Consider the following 18,793-nt stretch of genomic DNA (forward strand, 5'->3'; position numbering starts at 1 on the left):
GACATATTTGGCGGTGGTGTGATGTGGGGAATTTAACGGCACAACGTTACACGGATGAGATTTTTCGGCCACACGTCCTTCTCATTATGCAGCAAGCGAACGTCATTTTCCAACAAGACAACGCCCGAGGTCACACGGCAAGACTGACAACAGCCACCTGGAGACGGGATGTGTTAACATTGTGAAGATACCATCAAGTCGTATACAGTTGTATCAACCATCAAACACATGCCTGGTTGGGGCCAGTCAACCTGGAAGAGTGGCCCCCATCAGTGAGTGGCTATTGATGTACTTGTGGCAGGTGATGTCAATCAATGCCTGAAGCAAGGCTCTATGAAGAACTTGTTTTAGCTCTTGGCGTTCCTTGATACGATCGTAAAAGTTGAAGATGAAGAATACTTTCCGGGGTTTGAAGAAAGAATTCCGGTATTAGCATTGTAAAACACTTCCTCTAAGATAATACATATAGAATCTGAACAAAAACATTACAGTAGACGCCAACCACACACTACCCAGTAGACACAAGCCACACACTACCCAGTAGACACCAGCCACACACTGCCCAGTAGACACTAGTCACACACTGCCATGTAGACACCAGCCACACACTGCCCAGCAGACACAAGCCACACACTGCCCAGTAGACACCAGCCACACACTGCCCAGTAGACACAAGCCACACACTTCCCAGTAGACACCAGCCACACACTGCCCAGTAGACACTAGCCACACACTGCCCAGTAGACACTAGCCGCGCACTGCCCAGTATACACCAGCCACACACTGCCCAGTAGACACTAGCCAAACATTGCCCAGTAGGCACAGCCACACACTGCCCAGTAGACACAAGCCACACACTACCCAGTAGACACCAGCCACACACTGCCCAGTAGACACTAGCCACACACTGCCATGTAGACACCAGCCACACACTGCCCAGTAGACACTAGCCGCGCACTGCCCAGTATACACCAGCCACACACTGCCCAGTAGACACTAGCCAAACATTGCCCAGTAGGCACAGCCACACACTGCCCAGTAGACACAAGCCACACACTGCCCAGTAGACACAAGCCACACACTGCCCAGTAGACACAAGCCACACACTGCCCAGTAGACACCAGCCACACACTGCTCAGTAGACGCCAGCCACACACTGCCCAGTAGACACCAGCCACACACTGCCCAGTAGACACCAGCCACACACTGCTCAGTAGACGCCAGCCACACACTGCCCAGTAGACACCAGCCACACACTGCCCAGTAGACACAAGCCACACACTGCCCAGTAGACACCAGCCACACACTGCCCAGTAGACACAAGCCACACACTGCCCAGCAGACACAAGCCACACACTGCCCAGTAGACACAAGCCACACACTGCCCAGTAGACACCAGCCACACACTGCCCAGTAGACACAAGCCACACACTGTGCTGCTGCAAACCTAAGGAAGCGTAGTGGGGCCACGGTGAAATTGTTTTTTTGTCTAAGTATCTCCTACGTAATACTTAGTATCTTCTACGTAGGACTTGGTATCTTCTACGTAGGACTTAGCATGGCCTAGAATTAATATCTCCTACGTAGGAGTTAGTAAGTCCTACGTAGGAGATACTTAGACAAAACAAGTTTCACTGTGGCCCTACTACGCTTCCGTACAAATCTGTTTTTTTCTTGTATGCAATCCCAGTATCACACTTACCCCAGTTGGTGTGTGACACGTTCTACAGTTGGTGTGTCACACTTACCTCAGTTGGTGTGTCACACGTTCTTCAGTTGGTGTCACATTTGCCTCAGTTGGTGTGTCACACGTTCTTCAGTTGGTGTGTCACACTACCTCAGTTGGTGTGTCACACGTTCTTCAGTTGGTGTGTCACACTTACCTCAGTTGGTGTGTCACACGTTCTTCAGTTGGTGTGTCACACTACCTCAGTTGGTGTGTCACACGTTCTTCAGTTGGTGTCACATTTACCTCAGTTGGTGTGTCACACGTTCTTCAGTTGGTGTGTCACACTTACCTCAGTTGGTGTGTCACACTTACGCCAGTTGGAGTGTCACACGTTCTTCAGTTGGTGTGTCACACTTACGTCAGTTGGTGTGTCACACGTCCTTCAGTTGGTGTGTCACACTAACCTCAGTTGGTGTGTGACATGTTCTTCAGTTGGTGTCACATTTATCTCAGTTGGTGTGTCACACGTTCTTCAGTTGGTGTGTCACACTTACCTCAGTTGGTGTGTCACACGTTCTTCAGTTGGTGTCACATTTATCTCAGTTGGTGTGTCACACGTTCTTCAGTTGGTGTGTCACACTTACCTCAGTTGGTGTGTCACACGTCGTTCAGTTGGTGTGTCACACTTACCTCAGTTGGTGTGTCACACGTCGTTCAGTTGGTGTGTCACACTTACGTCAGTTGGAGTGTCACACGTTCTTCAGTTGGTGTGTCACAGGTCGTTCAGTTGGTGTTTCACACTTACCTCAGTTGGTGGGTGACACGTTCTTCAGTTGTTGTGTATAAGTGCCCTTGCCTCTCTAAGAACACGAATTGCTCAAAACGTCGTATTTTGCAATTAAAAAACAACATATTTGTCATTCCTTGAATACTCTTTGGTTAAGTGCTTGAAATTTTCAACGTCATAAATGATCTTTTAATTTTTTTCGTTCATTGATAGACCAACGACAAACCATCTGACAAGTTAGATAAATTTATAACTATAAAACCCCTCATTTCAGAGGTTTTTCCACTTTTAGGACAAAACATAAGTCGTCTACCTGTTTGATTGTGTGAACAAATACTCGTTTTAAATTGTGAAAAAGAATTATACTGAGAATCTTTATATCCAATCGTTCTACGAAATCCAGATGAAATGTGATTTTTATACCTTAAAATTCTTGTGAGCTGGTACCCAAACCGGTATGTGATTTTGTTCCACGAATAATTTTGTATTAGTTTCAAAGATACACATTACTTTTAGTATCAAGAAGTTAATTTATTATCACTTTCCTATCAAACAATAGAATTAACTTAAGGTTTACCAATTTCACTGGCCTCTTCTTAAATGATATCATATAGTGATATACTTTCATATCCAAACCAAAAAATAAATTTGAATCTTGCCAATGTGGACTTGAATCTTGCCAATGTGGACTTTAGCCATATTATGAATTTGAAATGTTTTGTCATAATGTTCTGCTCATTGTTTGCAATAAACATGAAAAAATAAATGTAATTATATAGATTTTAATTTAGTTTTCTTGGGGAGAAAATCACCATGTATTTTGGGTACAATTTTGTTTGGGGTACAAATTCACATAGGCCCTACACTCATCCGGTCGCCGTGTGCCTAGCCTCATCCGTTCTGAAGATTGCATCTATTCCAGTATTTTCGTGACAATAGCTCACCAAATTCAGTGTATTTTGCCTTTATGTGTGACGTCATTCAGTGCCTGTTTCCGGCATCAGCAAGGACAGATACAGATAAAATTGCCAGTAATTTGATTCTGTTTAGTAATCTGCATTATTTTGCAATTGAATGGTTTACCTAGAATATATATCAGTTCTGATTTTGCGTATCATCCAAAAATTTTCATTATTCCCTGTGTTTGCTGACTTTGTCAACAGCATGTTCGAAAAGTTTATCACAAGAAATCATTTGCCAACTCGATAAAAATGAGATATTTTTTTTATAAAGATTCATACATCCGTGTAATTAGTTCTAGAAAATTAATTTAGATATATAAAACGGATTGTAATAGTATAACGGGATCACGATGCACGTGGAGTTGTTTGTTTTACCCCGTTGCCATGACATTACATCTTTCATTCAATCGATGATGTTACGATTCAGATTGTTTGGGTTTATAATTAATTATACCGAAAGTTGCTAATTTTTCAAAATTAAAGACCTGGAGTGTTTTCTTTTCATCATGTAACAAAAAATTATGATCGAATGTGAAACTTGATAAAATTATAAAGTAAATATCGGTTTGCTTGCCGCTCAACGTGAGGTGGTAAAAGTCAACGATGGCCGCCGTTTCTGGCAGTTATGTGCCGAGACATTTGGCCGACCCTTTCTTAACTCAACGTGTTTACTTTTTGAGGTAAATAAACTCCTGAAAGTTTTGATATTTTGCAAGCTGAGCATTAATGCATTTCACTCGTAATTTAAATGATACGCAAAGCCTACTCGTTAAACAGTTATTGCGAATTTCATTTGGTGACGTCTGTCCGTCTGTAGCATGGGTTCGACAGTAACTTTGAGAACATTAAGGACAAAGGTTCAAAATCTGGAGTTCACCATCTCAAAGATGGCAATACACTATCAACAACTAAATATGAATTTGTCAACAAGATTGGTAAAACTTTGGCAAACCATTCCTCATCTTCCAACTATAATCCTCACTTTCAGATGTTACAAAAACAGCAGGAAAAGTAAAACGTCAATTTTAAATATGATATTGGTGAGGACTGTCATGACACGTTTTTACTCCATGAATGTACATACTGCCCTAGGGTAAGCTCCTGACACTGCAGCAGGAGCTGGCAACATTCAGAGCTCCACCCTGTCAGATAATTTCGATCAAGATCAGACCGTCCCCCAAGGCAACATCCTATCTGTTTAGCGCACCAACGTATTAAACAATAGTGTTGATGGTTCACTGTTTGTGGATGATTTCAACATTTTTGGCGTGGTATGAATATGCATACAATAGAAAACAGTTTATACAACTAGGTCTTAACAACATTCAAAAATGGACCAATGAAAATATGGCTTCAAGTTTTCTTACTCCAAAACAAACTGTATTCACTTTTATCGAAAATATAAACCTCACAAGGATCCAGATTTATTTTAGATGGTACTCCTATCAAGGGAGTAGACACGTCACTACAGCTAAAATAGATCTAAATATTACATCATCTTACCGACCTCTATCTTCTCCCCGGCAGATGGTACAGGTAGAGGTAGAACTCGCTCTAACCCAGTTAAGAAGGTCTAAAACAAATCGATCGCTATATCAACAAGCATACGACCATTTACGAACAAAATATCCAAAAAATCCATCTTACAGACGGGTCCAAGGATGGTGGCAAAGTTGCAAGTGCCACAATCAATACATCTAGAACTGTCTCCTCAAGAATCCCAAAGTAATAGTTCAATCTTCACTGCTGAGGCCAAGGCTTTCTAAACAACTTTGACCTATATCAATCAACAAAATCAATCTAAAAATGTCATCATTTTCTCAGATTCTTATCTTGCCGTCAGGCACTTAAAATGTCTCATCCAATCATCCTATGATCCTCGACATTTTAGAACTGTTCAATGATCTTTTCACTGGCCAGTGTGATGTCGTCTTGAGCTGGATACTCAAAACCCATGCTGCAGTTGAAGCAGCTCGTGGCAAACCGTTATCTCCTCCCCTTATCCCGGACAGTTATACCCGGGGTCTCATCAAAAACAGGCGGGGCACACAGGTAGGAATCAATACATTTCATGAATTTAAAAAAAAATCGGTCGTACCTACAGTCACAGTCGGTTTACCCACGAATATCTCCTTAAAACAAATGAGTGAGTATGGTTTAACACCGCTTTTAGCAATATTCCAGCAATATCACGAAGGGGGATACCAGAAATGTGCTTCACACATTGTACCCATGTCGGGAATCAAACCCGGGTCTTCTAGGCTACCCGACCACCTCTACAACAAATGAGGACGAACGTCATAAGTGTATCCCTTGTGCATATATTGCTTAACTGTGTAGACTTTGCAGTCGCAAGGGAATCGCTTTATCAAACAATAAATCTGAAAGATATCTTTACCCGTATAAACAGGCATCTAAACTTAAGGTACTTGAAAGAAATTGGTCTGTATCATAAATTTTAAAGATATATGTTAAGAACTACTTGCTTGCTTTTAAGTTTGGTGTGATGCTTTGATCAACAAAGAATATAGAAGGCTCTGCTCAGGAGGTTAAAGTACCGTAAAATAATTTCCCCCCAGTGTGACACTTAATTCCTTTCACAATCGATGTAACTGTCATCAACCAGTGTTTGAACCTAACTTATTGCTGAGTATTTTCAAGTATTGGGTAGTATTGTGCACAACCACCAGTAGTGTGACCGTGCTCTAGCCCTTTCTTCGCCATTTCTTTTGGTAAAAGGACTCCAGGGTAAAGCTTGTGAGCTGAAGGATGTAAAGAAATTGCGATCTGGAGCTCTTTTGATTTTTAACAAGGGCCTACCTCTAGGACCGTGACCGCAGTCTAGCTGGTGAAATTTGATGAAATTGTATCGAAACATCACAGTCAAGGTTTGACTGAAGCCAAACCATTCACATATCGTAAAGATGGTCGTGTGCTTCCACCAAACAGATATCGTCTGACTTTTGATACTACAGTACTACAATATTACAGTACTACAGTACTAAGTTCAAATTAAGTTGGTTGTTTCTCTATGCCTGCTGACCTCTGCATTCCACGACCTACTCGCTGTTTCAAATGCCTGAACTTTGGACATGGTAAGTTCCTGTGCAGGTAAGTAAGGCTACTTGCTTCAGATGTGGTGAAATTCTTCATGATGGAAGTACATGTACAAAACCTATGAAATGCTCCAACTGACAAGGCGATCATATGTTATCATAAGCTGACTGCAGTGACTATAAGTTTTAATCCATTGAACAAAAAAATAAATATGAGCAAAAGTTCAGCTGCACCGGAAACAAGGAAAACTAGTCGCATTTATAAACATAACAGGACATTCTTTCGCTTCTTGAGTTAGGACAGCTTAACCGATTTATACAGCATCAGTTCTGTGTCAGACAGCATCAGTTCAGTGTCAGACAGCATCAGTTCAGTGTCAGACAGCATCAGTTCACTGTCAGACAGCAACAGTTCAGTGTCAGACAGATATGACAGTGAACTGATGCTGTCTGACACTGAACATCAGTTCAGTGTCAGACAGCAACAGTTCAGTGTCAGACAGATATGTCATGGGAAATAGGAAACACACCAAATGAGGTTTCTGTTATTGAAAACAAAGTTACATGCAGTGACTATAAGTTTTAATCCATTGAACAAAAAAATAAATATGAGCAAAAGTTCAGCTGCACCGGAAACAAGGAAAACTAGTCGCATTTATAAACATAACAGGACATTCTTACGCTTCTTGAGTTAGGACAGCTTAACCGATTTATACAGCATCAGTTCTGTGTCAGACAGCATCAGTTCAGTGTCAGACAGCATCAGTTCAGTATCAGACAGCATCAGTTCACTGTCAGACAGCATCAGTTCAGTGTCAGACAGCAACAGTTCAGTGTCAGACAGATATGACAGTGAACTGATGCTGTCTGACACTGAACATCAGTTCAGTGTCAGACAGCAACAGTTCAGTGTCAGACAGATATGTCATGGGAAATAGGAAACACACCAAATGAGGTTTCTGTTATTGAAAACAAAGTTACATGCAGTGACTATAAGTTTTAATCCATTGAGCAAAAAAATAAATATGAGCAAAAGTTCAGCTGCACCGGAAACAAGGAAAACTAGTCGCATTTATAAACATAACAGGACATTCTTACGCTTCTTGAGTTAGGACAGCTTAACCGATTTATACAGCATCAGTTCTGTGTCAGACAGCATCAGTTCAGTGTCAGACAGCATCAGTTCAGTGTCAGACAGCATCAGTTCTGTGTCAGACAGCACCAGTTCAGTGTCAGACAGCATCAGTTCACTGTCAGACAGCATCAGTTCTGTGTCAGACAGCATCAGTTCACTGTCAGACAGCAACAGTTCACTGTCAGACAGCAACAGTTCACTGTCAGACAGCATCAGTTCAGTGTCAGACAGCATCAGTTCACTGTCAGACAGCAACAGTTCACTGTCAGACAGCAACAGTTCAGTGTCAGACAGCATCAGTTCACTGTCAGACAGCAACAGTTCACTGTCAGACAGCATCAGTTCACCCTACTGTCCTAAAAACTGTAACACCGGATGAGGACCCACCTTCATCACGGTGGAATTTTACTAAGGCCAAATGCTCTTTGTATAAAACAATATTATTTGCTAAAAAAATAAAAACTGACATTTTCAGAAAATGTTAATGATTTAAACGTAATTTATTAACATAACGGAGAAGATTTCAATGAAGCATTTTCATTACATGAGTTACATACCATTCTTGAGCATGTTCATCATACTGCTGCAGGCGATGACAGTATCCACCATCAGTTATTAAAACATTTTCCTGAATCGTGTCTTGAGACACTTTCAGATATATTTGACAAAATGTGGGCGTCAGGGAATTTTCCTCCTTCGTTGCATAATGCCATTGTAGTCCCCATACCAAAAAAGGCTGATATCATGCAGATTCCTCAAATTATCGCCCTTAATTTGTAACACGTGGTGTTTGTAAAGCTAGGGAACGAATGGTAAATATTATATTAGAATGATATTTGAAACTCAGCAATCTTATAACTTACATTCAATGTTGTTTCCGGAAAATATAAGTACTATAACAAATTAGTACGCTTTGAATCACTTGTAAAAAATGCTATAGTTAGGAGATAAACATTCTGTGTTTTCAATGTAGAGCTAGGTTACCTGTAGATTTAACCCCGCTAAATTGAATTTGGAACCGAACGTGTAGCGTGTGGTTTCAAATGTTAAATTTAGCGCGGTTAAATCTACAGGTAACCTAGCTCTACATTCAAAACACAGTATGTTTATCTCCATTCTACCATGACAAAATAAAATGCGAACTCTTTGGTGTTAGCAAATATACTGAGTGAAGCGGCACGGGATAGTTCAGTGTTTTGAGTGGGTTAACGATCTGAATTACGGAATCGCTGAACAAATTATGATGCTGAATGTACTCAAGCAGTTTGTTTGCACCGTAATACTTCACTCGAACATATGACAAGGCATTGAAATCATATTAGCACGGCAACTTGGTAAGCTAACATGAGGTGGGTATCCCTAAAGAAAACAAAGCAAGATTTGCAAGGCTTTCGCACCACATCGCGCGTCACCATTATGACGTCATATCGAACATTGTGACGCAAAAGATATGACATCACAGTCGTATATAGAAAAGCGCCAAAATTCCAAGCTCTCTGTTGTCTCCAAAATGTAAATACATTCCCGTTGTTGATTTCTGTCGTGTTTTTCTGCTCGAAATGTATTGCCACAGATCCTTTGAATATTGTAGTAACCGCATCTGTGCATTTTGTAACCTGTAATTGTAGATATAATTATTTAAATATGTATACCGACAATGACTGAAAATTGTACTATACTATGAATGTTAGCTTCCGCGGTGATGCGGCCGTCAAACCAGCTGTTACAATCAGAGGGGATTATTGTGATTTAATAGCCTCTGATTGACCAATCAGAATCGAGTAAATTCCAAATTCATGGTAGAATAAACAATCAACGGCATTTCACAGGATTTACAGGATTTGGGTTTGAGAGTTCGTTCACCTCATTTCACTGTTTTAACATACATGTACAGCTTCAAGTCTAACCAGTACATGTACAACTTCAAGTCTAACCAGTACATGTACAGCTTCAAGTCTAACCAGTACATGTACAACTTCAGGTCTAACCAGTACATGTACAGCTTCAAGTCTAACCAGTACATGTACAGCTTCAAGTCTAACCAGTACATGTACAACTTCAAGTCTAACCAGTACATGTACAACTTCAAGTCTAACCAGTACATGTACAGCTTCAAGTCTAACCAGTACATGTACAACTTCAAGTCTAACCAGTACATGTACAACTTCAGGTCTAACCAGTACATGTACAGCTTCAAGTCTAACCAGTACATGTACAACTTCAAGTCTAACCAGTACAATCAGGATCAGGGTGTCCCACAAGGCAGTATTTTGTCTGTCACTCTATTTAGTATAAACATTAATAGTCTTTCAAAGGCTTTACGTGATTCACTAGCTGGATCACTTGTCATGGATGATTTTAAGGATCCATGTCGCCGTAAAACGTGCAGTTAAAATTTGTTTCAATAAATTTCATAAATGGTTTCTTAAAAACGGGGTTAAATTTTCTAAATAAAAAAACAACTGTAGACATTTCTACAGGAAATATAAGCCGCATAAGGACCCCTGTCTGGCGATCTACTTTCAGTTTTTATATCGATTCGTTGATTGATAATCAATTCCTTTAAATGTTCTCAACTAATCTTAAATGGAATCCGTAATAATGTAGTTACTTAATTTACTGTCCATCAGTGACAGTAATGACAGTTTAAATGTATTTATTTTTCATGTAGTGACAGTACTTTGTAATTCATCTCAAGCATTGAGTTTCTATTTATCAATCCAATCAATTAGAATCATCACCGACTGAATGTATTCCATCACATATTCTGCAGACATAATGGGCACTGTTATGTGTTACGTTTCAGATAAAAACCTATCGCAAAAAACATAAAGTTTTTACAAAATGTCCCCAGGTTCAACAAAGTAGTTTGGGATGTGGTGATGCCCCTGAGACAGACTCCTCCGACCCCGACACCGGGCCTGGCAATATTTCATTGCCACACCCCACTGATCAAGCACCGAAAAAACCCTAAAAAACCTGATATAACTCTACGATAATGTTATCACCCATGTGTATCAAGGCTTTAACAGCCCGAACACGGCATTCGCTCTTGGTTACTCCACCGTCGTGACGAGCGACAAGGCGACTACACACCTTGAGTGCTATCGTCGACCGAGACTGGAATTAATGTTAACAATGGAAAGTCACTACTTTGGTGTTAATCTTCCATGTCTGCTACTTATTCTCGCCTCTGTCCCAGAGGTCAGAGGTCACGGCTATCTGATAAACCCCCCCCTGGACGGTCCAGCTTGTGGAGGGCGGGGTTCTCCGCCCCGATCAATAAGAAGGATAACGAACTAAACTGCGGCGGTTTGGGGGTATGTGACGATTACAGCCTGATTTGTTTTATGTTTCATGAATGATTTAATCGTTCAATATAATTTCTACTCTTTAACATTAGTTATATTAATTCATGTTTTTCTGTTTGATTTTTTATGCATGTATTTGTAAGGGGAGAAGAAAAAACAAGTCAATATATAAGTGACTGAGTTAAAATTTAAAGTAGCATCAGCATTATTTCAGCCATATAGCGACGCTGTCAGAATATTAGTGCGTTCTAATACTTCATATATTAGTTTAAAAGTTTTTGGTTCATACGTTTTAGTTGAGCTGACGAGTTCTTTGTTTGAAACTTCAAAAATAATTTTACAATCATTTTCGATGCAAACTTTGTATATTTCGATGTTTGTGGGTGAGAATAACATTAATAAATTTTACTTACATGGTATTAATAGGCGTTGTAAAGAGGGTGGACGATTTCAAACAGTCGGTGCTTTATTCAACAAGGACCAATTAAAGAGATATGTTCCACATATATTCCTAGTAGAAAACTACACATAACTAAAGAAAACCTACACTTTTAGATTGATTTTTTCCCAAAATATTATTAAAGTGAGCAAACTGTTATAAGTCTTAAAAGAGTTGCCGAGGAACTGCAAATATAATCTTCAAAACGCAACGCGTCGACCGTAAAGATGCACGTGTAGTGGCCAAAAGTCACCCAAAAGCTTTTCCAAGTATTCGTAAAATTGCACGTGCTGAATTTGTATAAAAAGGCGACATCACCTGTAATAAAATACCCACCAAAGACTGCCGAACATTGAGAGAGCCATAGGTATGGGTCAGATGGGAGCCGACCACACCCAGATTACAAGAAACCGAAACTGTACTGTCAGATTGTTTCAACGCTTCAGACAGATTGGCAGGACACAAGACAGGCCAAGATCGTGCAGACCACGAGTGACAACGCAACATGAACATCGGCACTTGCGCACATACCGTCTGCGCAACAGGTTCGTCACGGCGACGGTAACGTCAGCAACGACGTCGAGGTGAAGCACGTATTAGAGCTTGCCGTCCCTTCCGTGGAATAGCATTGACATCGACGTCGAAGACTGCAATTATTTCCCAGGAATCTGTGGCAACCAACGGACGAGACTTGTCATCATACTTGGCAACCTCAATGGCCATCAATACAGAGATGATGCTCTTCAACGCATGGTGCTTCCATTCCGTCGCTAGCAGCAACAGGGAACACTCCCGCAGCATTGCAACGCTAGACCACACACTGCAAGGCTCGTCCAGGACTTCTTGAAAACGAACATGGTCAACGTTCTTCCGTGTCCAGCACTCGCACCTGACTTGACCCCAGTTGAACACGTGTAGGATCACCTGAAGCGTCAGATCCGTGACCAGCACTCGCACCTGACTTGACCCCAGTGGAACACGTGCGGGATCACCTGAAGCGTCAGATCCGTGACCAGCACTCGCACCTGACTTGACCCCAGTTGAACACGTGTGGGATCACCTGAAGCGTCAGATCCGTGACAAGCACTCGCACCTGACTTGATCCCATTTGAACACGTGCGGGATCACCTGAAGCGTCAGATCCGTGACAAGCACTCGCACCTGACTTGACCCCATTTGAACACGTGCGGGATCACCTGAAGCGTCAGATCCGTGACAAGCACTCGCACCTGACTTGACCCCAGTTGAACACGTGCGGGATCACCTGAAGCGTCAGATCCGTGACTAGCACTCGCACCTGACTTGACCCCAGTTGAACACGTGCGGGATCACCTGAAGCGTCAGATCCGTGACAAGCACTCGCACCTGACTTGACCCCAGTTGAACACGTGTGGGATCACCTGAAGCGTCATATCCGTGACAAGCAAACCCGAAACAACTTGCCGACGCTTTAAGAATTGAGTGGAATCGGATTCCCGATTACTTCATCAGGCGGCTGACAACATCAATGAGGCGGCGAGGCTGGACGTGCGGTAGTGCTCACAGTGGTCATACTTGTTACTGAGCGTACCAGGTATCCGTTAAAGAATTTTTTTGTAAACATTCAGAAGTTTTTTCTCTTTGACAGACTAACGTCAATCCTCCTGACAAGTTAGATAGAATTATAACTTTAAAAGCCCTCATTTCTGAGGTGTCAATATTTTTGTATCTACTTTTAGAACAAAATATGCGCCTTCTACCTACTTAGTTACTCGTTTTAAAATTTGAAAAAGAATTCTTCTTACGAAAAATCTTGTTTTATTCCATCGTTCCACGAAATCAAGTTGAAATGTAGTGATTTTTCTACCTAAAATGTCTTGTGAGTTTGAACCCAAACCGGTATGTGATTTAGTACCAAGATATTGTTTGTATTAGTTCCAAAGATACACATTACTTTTAGTATCAAACAGTTACTTTATTACCACTTTCTTATAAAAACAATAAAATGCACAAAGGTTTAACACATTTAACTGGCCTCTTCTTTAGTGACAAGATGTCATTTTCCCATCAAAACCAAACAATCAATTTGAGTTGTGCCAATGTGGACTGACTTCACTCAAGGACCACGTACAGTTAGCCATATTATGAACTTTACGAAAAGTTTATCATGTTTTGCTTATTGTTTGCAATAAACATGAAAAAATAGATATAATCATAGAAATATAATTTAAATTTCTTGGGTACAAAATCACCAACTATTTTTGGTTCAAGTTTGTATTAGATACAAAATCACATAGGCCCTACATCTATCCAGTCGTGTACCGTTCTGAAGACTGGGGATTGGGGTTCAAAGTTTAAAAAACATCTTTAATATTCTAAATTGTCCTTCATGCAATGATAGACCAATAACAGTATTATGCTGTTATTTTTGTGTGATATCGCTCCACGTTGCCGTCGTTTTCAGAAAATAATTCGGAAAACATCGAACGTCGAATCCATTACGATTTCGGATTTAGAAACACACACACTTGCACACACACACGCACATACTTGCGCGCGCACGCGCGCACACACACAAACACACACACACACGCACACGCACATACTCGCACACACACGCATACACACACGCACACGCTCGAACACACACACGCGCACACTCGCACACACACATACACACACTCGCACTAACACACACGTGCACACACACACAAACACACACACATACACATAAATGCATGTATGATCTCCACATCATGTTGAACATACACAGACACACTTTCGCAGACACTTGCACACACACACTTGCACACGAACATTACACAAAGGAAAACACTCGCACACACACCCGCGCACACTCGCACACACACACTTGCACACACACATACACAAAGGCAAACACTCGCACACACACCCGCGCACACTAGCACTCACACACTTGCACACAAACATACACAAAGGCAAACACTCGCACACACACCCGCGCATACTTGGACTCACTCGCACAAACACACAAACGCGCGCGCACACACACACACACACAGACACACATAGTCGCACACACACATACATATATCATCTCCACATCATGTTGAACACACACAAACACACACGCAGGTAAACACTCGCTTACACACACACTCGCATACACTCGCACATAATCGCACACTCACGCATACATTCAGACACACTCGCACACAATCGCACATACCCGCAATTATGTATAATTACTCGCACATACATAATTACACACGCAGACACACTCGCACACACACATATACACGATCTCCACATCATGTTGAACACACACGCATCTTACACTGGATCTGTCTTATACAGGCTCTATCCAGTACGCAATAGCAGGCTCTATGAGATACAGGCTCTATCTAGTACATAACGGCCAGCTCTATGTTATACAGGGTCTACCTAGTACGTAACGGCCGGCTCTATGTTATACAGGCTCTATCTAGTACATAACGGCCGGCTCTATGTTATACAGGCTCTATCTAGTACGTAACGGCCGGCTCTATGTTATACAGGCTCTATCTAGTACATAACGGCCGGCTCTATGTTATACAGGCTCTATCTAGTACGTAACGGCCGGCTCTATGTTATACAGGCTCTATCTAGTACATAACGGCCGGCTCTATGTTATACAGGCTCTATCTAGTACGTAACGGCCGGCTCTATGTTATACAGGCTCTATCTAGTACGTAACCGCCGGCTCCATCATATACAAGTTCTATCCAGCACGTAACGGCCGGCTCTATGTTATACAGGCTCTATCTTGTACGTAACCGCCGGCTCCATCATATACAAGTTCTATCCAGCACGTAATGACCGGCTCTATCTTATACAGGCTCTATCTAGTACGTAACCGCCGGCTCTATCTTATACAGGCTCTATCCAGCACGTAATGACCGGCTCTATCTTATACAGGCTCTATCTAGTACGTAACGGCAGGCTCTATCTTATACAAGCTCTATCTAGTACGTAACGGCAGGCTCTATGTTATACAGGCTCTATCTAGTACGTAACGGCAGGCTCTATCTTATACAGGCTCTATCTAGTACGTAACGGCAGGCTCTATCTTATACAGGCTCTATCTAGTACGTAACAGCAGGCTCTATCTTATACAAGCTCTATCTAGTACGTAACGGCAGGCTCTATCTTATACAGGCTCTATCTAGTACGTAACGGCAGGCTCTATCTTATACAGGCTCTATCTAGTACGTAACAGCAGGCTCTATCTTATACAGGCTCTATCTAGTACGTAACGGCAGGCTCTATCTTATACAGGCTCTATCTAGTACGTAACGGCAGGCTCTATCTTATACAGGCTCTATCTAGTACGTAACGGCAGGCTCTATCTTATACAGGCTCTATCTAGTACGTAACGGCAGGCTCTATCTTATACAGGCTCTATCTAGTACGTAACGGCAGGCTCTATCTTATACAGGATGTATCTTCCCCGGCTGAATCCTCCGTTATTCATCATTGTGTGTCGCTGCAGAGACCTAAAGCCGTCGAGGTTTTACTCGTGTTTCAGAATCTATGGAGCAACAATGGCGGACGGTGTGGGACGTGTGGCGACCCCTATCAGGGGCCCCTGGCAAACGATGACGGCGGCCGGTACGACAATGGAGTCATCGGCCGAGTTTACAGACAAGGTGACGTCATCGACATCGACGTGGTGATAACGGCCAATCATCTTGGCTATTTTGTACTGCGGCTATGTGAAGACAGCAGCTTGTCTAAGGAGCCTCTACAGATCTGTCTTAACAAGCACGTTCTGACGCTCGGGACGCCATCTGGCGCTGCATTGCGGTACTACATCGGTGATGAAAGTAAGACGTACCGGTTCAAAGCCACCTTACCGCATGACGTCACGTGTCGCCGGTGTGTGCTGCAGTGGGACTACAGAACAGGTACGTGTAACCATGGTTACTTTTAGCGGAAAAGTCAATAATGGTATATATTGTGTCCAGCTTGAGAAAACAACATGCATTAACATATGTGAATCTAACAAAGTTAAGATTAGTTAATAAACATGTGTACCGACCATATAAATTAGCACACATGACATTACATCTTCTTAGCACTCATGACACTACACCACCTTAGTACACATGACACTACACCACCTTAGTACTCATGACACTACACCACCTTAGTACACATGACACTACACCACCTTAGTACACATGACACTACACCACCTTAGTACACATGACAATACACCATCTTAGTACACATGACACTACACCATCTTAGTACTGATGACACTACACCACCTTAGTACACATGACACTACACCACCTTAGTACACATGACACTACACCACCTTAGTACTCATGATAATACACCACCTTAGTACACATGACACTACACCACCTTAGTACACATGACACTACACCACGTAACCGGGCGGCTGTAAACTTAACAGGGGAAACGACGATAATAAACTTTTCAAACAATTCGAATTCTACCAAGACCACGCGAGACTAAGGTTATACTTTCTGAACACTTCAATCTAAACTTCTTCACCTAAATCTAAACTTCTTCACTTAAATCTTAACTTCTGCACTTAAATCTAAACTTCTTCACTTAAATCTAAACTTCACTTAAATCCATACTTCGTTTAAATTTAAACTTCACTCAAAATGACAATACACCACGTAAGTGAGTACACATGACAATACACAACATAAGTTAATACACATGACAATACACCACATACGTTAATACACATGACAATACACTACGTAAGTGAGTACACATGACAATACACTACGTAAGTGAGTACACATGACAATACACTACGTAAGTTAGTACATATGACAATACACCACGTAAGTCAATACACATGACAGTATACATCATAAATTAATACACATGACAATACACCACGTAAGTGAGTACACATGACAATACACCACGTAAGTGAGTACACATGACAATACACCACGTAAGTGAGTACACATGACAATACACCACGTAAGTGAGTGCACATGACAATACACCACGTAAGTTAGTACACATGACAAAACACCACGTAAGTGAGTACACATGACAATACACAACATAAGTTAATACACATGACAGTACACAACATAAGTTAGTACAAATGACAATACACCACGTAAATTAATACATATGACAATACACCACGTAAGTGAGTACACATGACAATACACCACGTGAGTACACTTGACTATACACCACGTAAGTGAGTACACATGACAATACACCACGTAAGTGAGTACACATGACAATACACCACGTAAATTAATACATATGACAATACACCACGTAAGTGAGTACACATGACAATACACCACGTGAGTACACATGACAATACACCACGTAAGTGAGTACACATGACAATACACCACGTAAGTGAGTACACATGACAATACACCACGTAAGTTAGTACACATGACAATACACCACGTAAGTGAGAACACATGACAATACACCACGTAAGTGAGTACACATGACAATACACTACGTAAGTGAATACGCATGACAATACACCACGTAAGTTAATACACATGACAATACACCATGTAGGTTAATACATATGGCAAAACACCACGTAAGTGAGTACACATGACAATACACCACGTAAGTGAGTACACATGACAATACACCACGTACATTTAAGTGAGTACACATGACAATACACCACGTAAGTTAATACACATGACAATACACCATGTAGGTTAATACATATGGCAAAACACCACTTGAGTTAATAAATATGACAATACACCGCGTAAGTTAGTACACATGACAATACACCACGTAAATTAGTACACATGAAAGTTGTGTGTCACAGGAAAAGACTGGGGGTCGGACGAGGAAGGCACTGGGAAGGGATTCGGGCGACAGGAGCATTTCATCAACTGTGCCGATATCCGGATTGACTCAGCTGACGGCGCACCACCGACTGAAAGTACCACAGCGACTTCCACATTGACAACTACATCTGCAGTCACATCTGCTACAACGCAGTCTACCTCCAAGCCTTCTACTGTGTCAGCCAAGGGTTGTCGATCTGTTGGCGTATGGGCGTTAGATGCTGGAATGATGTCGTGGTGTGTGGACCACTGTGCTCGCGGCTACTGTCCGCCTGGTTACTGTACCTGCACGAACCCGACATCCTTCATCTCGCTCACACGTTCCTCAACAACTTCACAAACAACATCTCCAACTACGTCCAAGCCGACCTCTCCGACGACAACATCTGCAACAATAACATCTCCGACAACGTCTCCCACGACAACGACTTCACCGACAACTACAGTATCTCCTACACCACGACCAACCACCAGTCCTCGTCGTGGTTGCCGTTCCGTTGGTGTGTGGGGAAAGGGGGAAGGAATGGACCAGTGGTGTGTGGTCCATTGTTCCTTAGGCTTTTGCCCTGCAACATATTGTATTTGCACTTGA

General features: G+C 41.9%; 1 pseudogene; it reads left to right on the forward strand.

Moving 5' to 3' along the window:
* The first annotated feature begins 10,738 nt into the window (after window positions 1-10,738).
* LOC139441638 (uncharacterized) lies at window positions 10,739-18,793 on the forward strand (annotated as a pseudogene).

This window comes from Haliotis cracherodii, unplaced genomic scaffold, assembly GCF_022045235.1.
Source record: "Haliotis cracherodii isolate W230 unplaced genomic scaffold, xgHalCrac1.p SCAF_42, whole genome shotgun sequence".
NCBI lineage: Eukaryota > Metazoa > Mollusca > Gastropoda > Lepetellida > Haliotidae > Haliotis > Haliotis cracherodii.